A 12,711-nucleotide genomic window follows, 5' to 3' on the forward strand; every position below is an offset into this window, starting at 1 on the left:
ATGCCACTGTTGCGCCTCCTCAAGAAAAATAGCGACAAGAGCGTGATGGATTTCGTGTTCTCTACGATTCTTAGGAAGAGAATGCGTAGATATTGTTAATATGGATCTAAGAACCGGCCGCCATGTATCGATTTTTGTACCGGCGCTACCCATAATTTATGTACTGTCAATATGGATCTAAGAATGCGTAGAATGCTATACGGGTGCTACCCATAATTTATGTACCATCCGATTCTCACAACGTATGGCTAAGAAACTGATTTCTTTTTCTGTTTTCATCTTTTTTTTTTGGGAATTTGCTATACAAGAGGGCCCAAAGTAAGCGTTCGAGTGGTTCTTCTTCCTTAAAACAAATGATAGAGAGGAAAGAGATTACACAACGGGGCCGTTCTGCTAAATCACAAGAGAATATACTGATTTTGTTTCAATATCTTCTAATCGCAGCATCAAACTTGAAAAGTGGTATAGTTTGAAACGTGGTCCAACTTTGTCTATTTCTTGGAAATTTGATACTAATAGGGTAATGAAACTTGAGGGATTTACCAAAGTTTAAGAAGCCAAAGGAACAAATGGAGTCCCACATCGGCTATTTAGGTATGCTTTGCCAGGAGACTAGCTATAAATTGAAGAATTGTAATCACTATGAAGTATCTTTGCGCTTGGGGCAATGACGCAGCTAGTGAGGTAATAACCGAGGCGCGTCAATTGCTGGTTGAAAACTATTTCCAAACCCCCTCTTCGGCCTGGGTTCAGCCTTGGCCGTTGAGAATTTCTGGAAGGGCCACCCTCTAACCAAGGGTAAAGCCCTACAATTCTTAGTCAAAATTTCTCTGGTTCAATGGCAAATTTTTTTCTTTATGTGTATGCATACAGAAAGTAAATTTAATACGAAAATTATACCATATTCGAATAGCTTAATGAGAATGTTAGTGTCAGATTCCGATGTAGTAAATGCGAAGCGGTTTGGGTCTATTTCATGATGGGCGGAAAAATCTTAACTCACGGACAATCCATTAAACAGCTTACCATACACCCGTCACAATCAACTCATCCTCCCCATATGCACCCATAGTGCACCCCATAACAATGGAAAGGCCCGCCACAATCAACTCATCCTCTCCATACGCACACGTAGTGCACCCCATAGCACCCCATAACAATGGAATGCACCCCATAGCACCCCATAACAATGGAAAGGCGATCGGAACCATGGCCATGGCCCACGGCCCGTTTAGAGAAAAAAGGGCAATTTTTGAAGTTCTACATAACTTATTAGAAGCAAGAATTACTACACCCCATAACAATGGAAAGGTGATCGGAACCATGGCCATGGCCGGTTTAGAGAAAGGGCAATTTCTAAAGTTCTACAGAACTTATTAAACGCAAGAATTTTTTTCGTAGATCATAACGATGGAAAGAGTGAAAGCTATTAACAAGTCCGCAGTCTTACTATGAAACCATGATGAGATAAAGTGGCAATTAGATACTCAAATCCTTAATATAGGCGACTAGTAAACAAAAGGAAGATTTAATACAGCAAAGCGATTCGATTCGAGTTGAGTTGCTCAATCGACTTTGTTCAAATACTTGGACAGGGATGTGTTCTCTGGAGAAGTTAGATATACTTGGCCTCGTCCCACATTGACAGTCGAAAGTTTTGTTCTGAAATGAAAGTCATACATAAGATAGGCAATTCGGTGGTTCAAAATCACGTAGCCACGCGGAGAGCACAAAGCAAACTATTCTTTCGCCTTTTACTAAAGAATACTGTGTGCTCGCCATAGAAAGTGGCATACCGAAGTTTTTGGAGGGGTCTTTTCCTTTGGCTTAGACTCCCTATCAAACCAAATCCGAAATTTTGCAGTTTCACTTAAATTTTGTGCTCTCTAAGAATACTGAATGAGGAAAATTCTTTTCTAAGGTGGTCCACAAGTTCATAAATTCTTTTCTCCTTGATAATCATTTCATTTATTCTTGGCAGCAAAATGTAAGCCATCCATCCATCCACGGAAAAAAAAATCCAAAAAAAATGTCGTCTGACCGTATACATGGCTGTTGATCTCCGATAAACTTTAAGTGTTTTACCAAAATAAATGTTTTAACAAAGTCTATAAGATTATTGCTTCGGATGGTAAGGATAATTTCTTGAAAGTTGCTTTCGGAGTGCCCTACAACCCCGTAGTACGTTGCCGCACTACAGGAACTCCAAGCCAAAGAAACTCCAAACCCAAGAAACCCCGAGTCAACACGAAGGAAATAGCCGTCAAAAGATTCAAAACTCAAGTTTAGCTCAGAAAATTGCCAAGTTCTATTGAACCTTGAGCTATTAAATGACGATTTGATTAGAAAATTCCTAGATTAAGCCCTTCGAAAGCAGAGCAAAACCATGTATTAGGCTACCAGAAACAGAGGGCAGAGCGGTCCAAAGCATAAGAACTTGGACAGCGGTGTGTTCAGCCGAGACGTTAGATATACTTCGTCCCACATTGGCTGTTGAAAGTTCTGTCGTTAAAGGAGAGTAATTCATAAGCCAATGCAACCACAACATTAAATCATGCAGCCACGCGGTGAGCACAAAGCGAACTATTCTTTCGCCTTTTACTAAAGAATACCGTGTGCTCGCCGCTTTAAGTGGCATACGCCAATTTTTGGAGGGGTCCTACCTTTGGGTAAGGACTCCCTTTCAAACCAAGTCTGAAAATTATCTTTATAATTTTTGAAATTGAAATGATACAAATTTTCTTGCCAAATATCAGGTTGATTTACATTAGTACCAATTCTAAAATTTTACAATTTCTTTAATCAGGTTGATCGTACATACCAATTTTATAATATCCTTGAGAACAATGGGTCGTTAAATTCTTTTGTTATTCAGTTAATTTGAATCAAATATTTACTAATCTCCAATCAATCTGGTTTTTTGCGCAAATGATTAGACGTCTAGAGCTACATAATAAACGACTCAAATTTTGTCAAAATATGTTGTGGGACCTCACATTACCGGGTGGTGTATTGAAATGGTGTGTACGTAGCAAAGTTATTTAACGTCTAGAGAAATCATATTCAGTACTCTTTTCGTTCTCATTTTATTTGCTTCCTAAGAAAACTTGTATCATTTTAACCTTTATAATTTTTGAAAGTTTTTTTTTTTTTTTTGTATCCTTCAAATCTATTCATCAATACCTTCTAAATGGCGTAAAAAAATTCTAAAAATTATTTTGACAGCACGAGATTTTGAGTCTTGCGTGTCTACCATTTCACCAGCAAGCTAGGCAATTAAGTTTTGGAAGTCAAAATACACGTTTCCTTGGTAAACAAACGAAATGGGACACCAAGGCTAAGAGATTTGAAGATTGAGTTCAAGCTATAAGATTTCTCAATTTTCTCTAACACATACGAACAGACGTACTATTATACACAGAGATAAGAACGATGGCTTTGAAGCTCTCTCAATACTTTTCCCCCCTACTGTGCTGATTTCATATTTTTATCCTTTGTGATTAATGAAATACTTCTTCGTTGTTCAAAAAAAAAAAAAAAGGACGGCTTTGTCAATGGTTATATCACCGTCTTTTCAGCCCAAAGTTCGATGTTCTGTCTCTTCTTCTTATTTCGCACCAAATTGTGGTTACTTGAAATTGGTGCTTCTAAGCTGCTTGATGTTATTTCAATATTGTACGCATAGGATATCTAGTAGTAAATTGTTTTGTTAAAACAAAATTAGAAATATTTGCAAAAAATGAGAATTAAGATCAAGCACTTTTGGAGTTAAAATTGAAAAACTAAAAAAATGGGCTGGATGGGCCGGGTTTAATCCATACCTTCACTGCATGGTACAAGGTAAACAGAGGCCCAACGTGGCCCAGACCAATGGATGGGCATGGACTTTGTTTCCAAGCCCACCTAAACATAAGTTTGAGCCCGTCCAAATAGCCCGCCAATGAGTCCTTAATTGTAAATGACGAGTTTGGTTATGGATTTTTTTATGATGTCCCAAGTGATTTTGGGCATTGACAGACCAACAATATGTGCCGGCATAGGGTCAGTCCTTGATTTGGTAGTGAATGATAGTATATGAATTGCCTGTTGATAAAAAAAAAAAATGAACCCCGGATAATTAGATTAGAAAGTACTTGATTCAATTGTTTAATCAAAATCACACATAAAAAATGGAGTTATTTTTTGCTAAAAACGAGTTGGTTTTGTGACTTTTTCGCCAAAAAAACAAACAAAATTTCCCTTATCACTAAAGTTTACAAACATTTAATATGACCAAACTTACCATGTTTAACATTTAATATGACAATTGGAAGTTAACGATCGAAAAAACATTGTTGTTGCTACAATGTTTCAAATTCGTGTCATAGAGCAGCGGCCATTGAAGCCAAAGCATTTACCATATTAAATGTGAACTAAAACGATTATGTAGATAAGTATTTTTATTGTTGTTTTTTAATTGGAAATATATGGGGCACCACTCAACCATCTGGGCTAGAATCCCCAAATACCTTGGGCCGATCCTGCTTGCATTGCGACTATGTTTCAAATTTGTGTCAAAGAGAATACATAGTGGCCATTGAAGCCAAAGCATTTACCATGTTAAATGTGAACTAAAACGATTATGTAGATAAGTATTTTTATTGTTGTTTTTTAATTGAAAATATATGTAGGGCACCACTCGATTATTTGGCCTAGAATCCCGAAATACCTTGAGCCGGTCCTGCTTGCTACCTCCTTGGTTTTGGATAAGGTCTGATATAAATAGATACAGTATAACCGGGGCGGAATTTTTTTGAAAAAGATGTGCTCATGGTATGGGAAATGGGCTATTATATTCTATTGCAATGCCTATCCTATGAAAACATGACCTTTGGTGACTCCCAAAGGCCGCTTTTCTCCGCGTAGGATTAGCGGATCCGGGGTGCTATAGTGCACGTATAGGCCGGGCAGTACACAGTCGTTGATTTCATCAATCAACGGTCCACATTAAAAATTAATTATGACCGATAATAAATGATCTTACCGGTTATAATTAAAAATCATATCTCAACCATTCATTGTCAAGATTGATGGCTCGTGTGCACCCTACAGAGTGCCTTGCGGGGCCTTGCAATACAAAATTTCTCAATCCAAGATTAGCCCTGGCCATCCTTCCACATGCTGCTCCACGCCCCTCTCTCTACTTGGATCAGCTCCAATTCGGGTCTCGTTTCGAGTTTGAAAATATAATTTGAACCGTTTACTGTTTAGAGTTAAAAACAGGCAATAACCTGGAGAAAAATCAAGTCGATCGGGTGTCGGTAGATCACTAATGGAATCAGATATTCTTCTTGTGTATTTTTGAAATTATATTTGCTGTTAATTTATTGAAGAAAAACGTGATTTGCTTGCTAGATTGCCAACTTTTGATTGACTTTATTTTGTACAGGACTTTTGTACGCATTAAGGTCTACAATTTGCATTGTTTGGATTGCTTTTTTAAAAAAAATTCTCAACTAAAAAAACATTCATTACCCTTACTTTTAATCACTACTCACCATTATCTCCAATCATTATTTTCATTTCTCTCTATCTCTCTTCAATCATTACATCTACTTCCAATCATTACTCACATTTCTTTCTTCACTCATAACCCTACAAAATTTCTCAAAAATTTCTAAAAACTGATCCAAATACAGTAAATTTGGATCATTTTTCGAGATCAGGATGAGACCGGTACAGGTATTGGAGGCACAACACCCTACTTTGCCTTGGAGCATAGCAGGTCCCTGTGTGACGAGATGATATTTTAACCAAAAAAGAAAATACAGATAAAAAACGAAGGCTGATGGAATCCGGGTTGGTGCTGTACATGCTATGCACCATCCGAGTATCTGTTCGTACTTATTTTTCACAATAAGACTAAGTTTTGCTAAGAATCTTATTTTTTAAATACTTATTTTTCGATTTACGAGACATGCCATTCTCTCACAATGCATCACATTTAATTCAAAAAATAATTATTTATTAAAAAATAAATACTTATTCCTTAGCAGGACAAGGCCTGAGTGAAATGCAGGATCTTTAATGCAATTAAGCAAAATAATTATTTTATAACCAGTGGATAAGAAAATTGCAAAGGAATTCAAAGAAAGATTTACTCCATCTTTTCTCTTGAAAGAAGATACATGTGAGATTCCCTACTATTTAAGTGTGAGATTATTTTTTGTCGCAGTAGATATTATTTAAATTAATCTTGAACTAATTAAACACAAGTTTATTCCAACGTTATGCGAATCCATTACTAGTGGCCAGTGGGAGTATTTTATTTAGTTTGGTCAAACACCAGTTGTCCGCCTGTCTTGTGCATGCGAACTCGTTTCTCCTCATCACATATTTGGATATCAAAATACTGGAATATTTATTTATTTATTTTTGTAGTCGGATGTTCGGGCCAGATTACCAATGCTCATCGAGCACCACCACATGGTACTTCAAGAGCCACTACTATAACCCATTCATATGGAGTGCGTTCACTTAATTCTGGATTCTCGCATAAATATCTAGTGGTATAGACTCGTGGAGCACCACGTGACGATATAATTCGAAGAGGAAGTAATAATATTCCACACACACATAAGTTTGAGCCTGTCCAAATAGCCCGCCAATGAGTCCTTATCCTTAATTGTAAATGACGAGGTTGGTTAGGGATTTTTCTATGATGTCCCAAGTGATTTTGGGCATTGACAGATCAACACTATGTGCCGGCATAGGGTCAGTCCTTGATTTGGTAGTTCGTGTCTTAGATTTTGGTAGTTTTGGTTCACTCTTATGGTTTGTGATGTAATTTTTGCCTTCGGACTTTTGAATGATAGTACATGAATTGCCTGTTGATAAAAAAAAAAATGAACCTCAAATAATTAGATTAGAAAGTACTTGATTCAATCGTTCAATCAAAATCACACATAAAAAGTGGAGTTGTTTTTTGCTAAAAACGAGTTGGTTTCGTAACTTTCTCGCCAAAAAAACAAACAAAATTCCACTTATCACTAAAGTTTACAAACATTTAATCTGACCAAACTTACCACAATCTATGGCTACACTTACACTTACGGTTACAGTCATCAAATCCCCCTTCACAAATTTGCGAACGAATGAGTTTAGATTTCTCTGATCAAAAAAAAAAATGAGTTTAGATTTCCATGTTCCCAATCCAACGGTCCGGAATAAGTTGGGACCTTGTGGGATAGTAAGGTTTGAGAGAGTATTGACCGCACGATTTGAACTTTGAACTTCTTGTTTTCTGATTATAAGCTCAAGTTAATTACCAGTTGACATTTTCATGTAGAGATGAGAAGATCGGGAAACTGAGTAATAGTCGACTAGTATTAGCAGTACAACGCTAACCAAAAGCCATCTGAAGTTGACAATGGGAAGTTTACGATCGAAAAAACATTCCAGAAACCCCAAAGTTTTAAACGTTTGGCTTTCATGAGGTTCGACTTTGTAACTTTTTGGAGGGTATGTAACTTCTTGGAGGATAAGTCCTTTAGTTGCTTTGTTAACTCTCATGCCCACTATACCAAACCTCATGGGAAGCCACTTGTAGCCAGGGCCGGCCCTTGGGGCAAGGCCCAAGATGCCCACGCCTAGGGCCTCCAAATTTTGAGCAAAATAGGGCCCTATTCACTACAAATATATATATTTTTTGCTCACAATATAGAAAAAGTTCCATTGGTGATTCAGTGGTAAAACGCAAACTATCCCATTGAAAGCGACTGAGTTTGAATCCTATCGGAGCATTTACTATTATTTTTTTTCCGTATTTGCCAAAAATATTGTTGTTGCTACTATGTTTCAAACTTGTGTCAAAGAGAAACATATGGCAGCCATTGAAGCCAAAGCATTTACCATATTAAATGTGAACTAAAACAATTATATTATATAGAAAAATATTTTGTTGTTGTATTTTAATTGAAAATATATGTAGGGCTCCACTCGATCATTTGACTCCTTAATACCTTGGGCCGGCCCTGCTTGTACAACCATTACCTCCTTGCAGAGACGGACGGACATGGGGCACGCGTGCCCACTCGAACGCGTGCCCCCCTTCGAAATAAAAATATTTTTTTAAGAATATTTATGTATAAATTAGCATACTTATGAAAGTATGCTAATTTATAAACATACACACTTGTATATATCCCGAAAATGTACATATAGAATTAGTTTTATGCCTTAGCATTTATACTTGTTACTTTACGAGTTGTTTGTCTATTTGGAGCTATTCTTTCTTGATTCTCTTTGTTTTTAATCGTCTCGGAGAAATATTTTAAAATAAAGACATTAACAAAACTAACTCGATCATTCTAAAATTTGTTAATGTTTATTTAAAACATACTTTCAAAATTTTGTCTAAGATTTTGTGCTCATTTTTACCTAATTTAACTTAAAGTACACTTTATAAACTTTTGTAATTAGTATTGCATGCTATAATTTTGAACGATCATATTATGATTGACTAAAAAAATAAACTTTCGTCATTATAATTAACAGATGCCCCCACTAAGATACATTCCTGAATCTGTCCCTGCCTCCTTGGTTTTGGATAAGGTCCTAATATAAGCAGATATAACCGGGCACCTCTTGTGAAAAAAAAATTTTGAAAAACATGTGCACATGTGATGGGATTCATGGGAAAGGGGCTATTATATTCTATTGCGCGCAATGCCTATCCTGCCGCTTTTCTCCGCGTTGGATTAGCCCCATCCTTCCACACGCTGCTCCACGCCCGCCCCGTGCTGTGCACGTACCCTCCAAAAGAAGTGCACATCGTGTTGTGCACATTCTAATCATCCATATTCGGTAATCAATGATCAAGATTGTTAAAACCGTTGAACGGTTGAGATTACGCCCAATATCGAGCAATCCAAACCATTGATTGTCGAGACGGACTGTCCGGATATACACAATACGGTGTGCACAACACCATACCCAATCCCAAAAACATAATCTGAACCGTTTACTATTTAGAGTTAAGAGTTAGACGCGGGCAACAATTCGATGAAAAATCAAGTCAATCGGGCGTCGTTAGATCACTGAATCAAATCAAATATTCTTGCTATGTATTTTTTAAATTGTATTTGCTGTTAATTTAATGAAGAAAAACGTGATTCGCTTACTGTTTTGCCGACATTCGACTGACTTACTTTTGTATGCACTAAGGTCTACAAATTGAAAACTTAGGATCATATTTTCGAGTTTGGGACGAGACAGGTACAGGTAATGGAGGCACAGCACCCTACTCTGCCTTGGCTTGGGGCAGAGCAGGCCTCTGTGTAAATTTCTAGACAGTTCTTTTTTCTTGCTTACCCACCCTTTTGATTGGATTGTTCATAAGGAGTAATTATAAGTGGTTAGGGCACCACCACATAAACTTAATTTTAGGGTTCATACACTTTTGTTCTATAGGGTCCTTACCCTAAATTTTGGGCTTTGCTAGATAATATTAAATAAATACTGGTTTATTCTGTTATGGTCCGCATCTTTACTTCCATAGTTGAATTACAAAAATGTTGTGTTTAGCTTATACTATCATGATTTTTTTTTGGTTCAAAATCTACAATATTGGTCCCGTTCCGCTAAGATTCTTATTTTTAAAGTACTTATTTTTTACTTTACGAGAGAGGTCATTCTCTCACAACACATCGCATTTAATTCAAAAATTAAGTACTTATTCCTTAGCGGAATGAGGCCTGAATGAAATGCGGGATCTTTAATGCAATTAGGAAAATTTATTATTTTATAACCAGTGGATAAGAAAATTGCATAGGAATTCAGAAGAAAGATATCTTTTCTCTTGAAAGAAGATACATGTGAGATTCCCTACTATTTAATTAAGTGTGATATTATTTTTATCGTAGTAGATATTATTTAAAATTAATCTAGAACTAAACACAAGTTTATTCCAACGTTATGCGAATCCATTAATAGTGGGAGTATTTATTTAGTTTGGTCAAACACCTGTTGTCCGCCTGTCTTGTGCATGCGAACTCGTTTCTCCTCATCACATATTTGAAAATCAAAATACTGGAGTATTTTTTTTAGTCGGATGTTCGGGTCAATTTGCGTAAACCTTGACTACTTCCGGAACCTTGAATTTAACGATCAGATAAACCCTTCAATGACCCCAAGATTTGCGATGCTTGGCCTCCATCGGATTAGAACATGCGATCTCATGAAGGACGATCACTTATTATTTTCTCATCTTTACTTGGCCAAATCTCTTGAGATTGATATTGATCAAAAGATTATTAATCAAGTCATGATTTTTGGTGATCCCCGATATTAGTGGGCCTCCATGTAGTTGCTGTACCAATTTAGACGATTTTCAATAGCAAAAAAACAACCTTTGACCGACTATATGATGGCAACAGGCCGTATAGTGCATCAGAGGGGATGCTGCCGAGCGGCAATATCCCTGTTAAGTGGTGTCAAATGGCTGATTTGGCTGTTGATCTCAACATATAGACGGCTCGACAATCCTGTCAAGTAGTCGATCCGGCCGTCCATTATGCATCACGTACACACGTTGTTTTTTTTTTTTTTTTTTTCTTTTTTCTATCGGCTATCAAGTACATGTTGTTGCCATCCCAATTTCGAAAATTACTACAATCTCCGGTGATAGATGTTGGAGCCATCCTGTGGAAATCACTTCAACATTGACACATTTACATAACTACTTGCATGCACATACACTGACAATGTGTGTGGACCCTCCACGCATGTTGTTGTTGTTGTATTAGCCTAACCACGTGACTCAAAAGTCTAACCTCAAGTTATACAGTAGCTGTTCGCGATCACTTATATACCACAACAAATTCCCTTAACCCACCGATGTGGGACTAAGAGTTGGGGTCTCACACGTTAACATAATCTACTCTATTCTAAGAGATTTGGGGCCTAGGCCAACTAGCAATATTTGGCCTATTTATTTTAAAGTTTAATAGAAATATTAGATCACATGATAAAGAATAGTTTAAAAGGTAGAACATAAATATTTAAGTAAATTACGTGTATAAAAGAACAATTTTAGAATATTAAAGCTGCAAAAGCATGAGAAAACAAAATTTGGAATGTGGACATATGATTTATTTGAAATATATCTTTAACAATACCCACGATTAGAATGCATCATTCTCATCCTTAGGCCGTGAGTTCAAGTTGTGGCAAGCTCACCCCGTAGGTTGTGAGTTCAAGTTGTTGCAAGCTCAAATGTTTAACAAAAATGATATGCCAATAGATTGGAGTATGTAGGATTCAAACTTGAACCAAACGTTGCAAAATAAGGCACCTACCGTTGAACCACGCAATTATATGGCTTGTGAATTTGAATACATAATATATATACACTTTCACGAAAATAGGATCGAGCTCCTTTTTTTGGTTGGATTTTGGGGCCCCAGGCAATGACCTCTTGGGCTGTGCCCTAGGACTGGGCTTGTATGACCACAAGAACTTCAGACCAACGACCGCCCCATGAAAAAGAAATCACAAAGTTTTTTATCACCCTACCAAAGGCACTACTCAAGTTTTTGACCTCATGACCACGCAAACCACTCGAGGGAAAGTTTTGATTTTGTGAACTCTACTTCATATAGTTTGACATTTTCATCATGTAGTAAAAAAAGAAGAGAGAATTTAGTATTAAGTTGAAGACCAATAAAACATAGTCACTTGCTGAGGGAAAAAAATACTAATAAACTCAATAGCTACTATGATCTCCTTGGTTTTGGGTAAGGTTAAATATTAATAGATATAACCTATGCACTTCTTTAAAAAAAGAAAAAAAAAGAAAAGTACGTGCATGCACTTGGTAGGGAAAATGGGGTATATTCCATGGCAATGCGTATTCTAACGCGAAACACCGTGTTAGCCACATCACCGGAAAACGTGCTGTTTGGCAAAAAATAAAAATAAAAATTTATGCTTTCATCTAATTAATTTCTTATGAAAACATGACCTTTGGTGACTACGAAAGGCCGCTTAATTTATCTCTACGTTTGGATTAGTCCCAAACCCTAGCTTCCATGTGCTTTCCTTTCTTTTGATCGGAAGCAACTGGGGGTTGGTGTTGTCCAGCATCGTGCTGTCCCGGGTGAGCGGGGTATGTTCCCAGCTCTTTTAGATGATTGAAAACATTCACTTGCAGAGCTTGTCGATTAGAACAACGATGCATAATTTTGTTTCAATCGGATATTATTAATTAAGTGCTTAATCAAAATATTTTTATCTTGAAAAAAATGGATCCGAAACACTATATCAAATCCACGGGAACCCATTATTGCCAAGTTATATGTGTTTCGATCAGGTACTTAATGATATCTGATCGCGCTGGGTTTTCGCATAGTTGTTTTACTCGACGAGCTTTACGAAGTAAAAGATTTTGATCATTGGAGCGAGACTGGAGCAGACTCAGTTCGATTGGAAGAGCCTTTTTTAACGACTCGGGGAAGCTGCTGTGCAGCTTCGTGCTGCACAGTGTGCTGCGCACCCGCCGGCAAGGCCTTGCCGGCATCGGTCCGGCGATCGGAGACGTTCACTGCGTAGAGCTCGTCGAGTTCTTCGTGTGTGCCAAGAATCCGCTCAATCAAATATCGATAAGTGCCTCATCCGAACACATATAACTTGAAAAAAATAGATTCAGTGGTTTTGATCCAGTGTTTTGTATCC

General features: G+C 37.2%; 3 non-coding genes across 3 annotated transcripts; all 3 read left to right on the forward strand.

Annotated features, from left to right (window-relative positions):
- The first annotated feature begins 649 nt into the window (after positions 1 to 649).
- Positions 650 to 806, forward strand: LOC131328222 (U4 spliceosomal RNA). Its single transcript, XR_009200487.1, has one exon. It is a non-coding gene; the product is annotated as a U4 spliceosomal RNA (small nuclear RNA).
- Positions 807 to 1,714: 908 nt separating this feature from the next.
- LOC131328077 (U5 spliceosomal RNA) lies at positions 1,715 to 1,830 on the forward strand. The gene has a single exon (XR_009200362.1). It is a non-coding gene; the product is annotated as a U5 spliceosomal RNA (small nuclear RNA).
- Positions 1,831 to 2,558: 728 nt separating this feature from the next.
- On the forward strand, positions 2,559 to 2,675 carry LOC131328065 (U5 spliceosomal RNA). The gene has a single exon (XR_009200352.1). It is a non-coding gene; the product is annotated as a U5 spliceosomal RNA (small nuclear RNA).
- Positions 2,676 to 12,711: the final 10,036 nt, after the last annotated feature.

The sequence above is a fragment of the Rhododendron vialii genome, chromosome 5a (genome assembly GCF_030253575.1).
Source record: "Rhododendron vialii isolate Sample 1 chromosome 5a, ASM3025357v1".
Classification (NCBI taxonomy): Eukaryota; Viridiplantae; Streptophyta; class Magnoliopsida; order Ericales; family Ericaceae; genus Rhododendron; species Rhododendron vialii.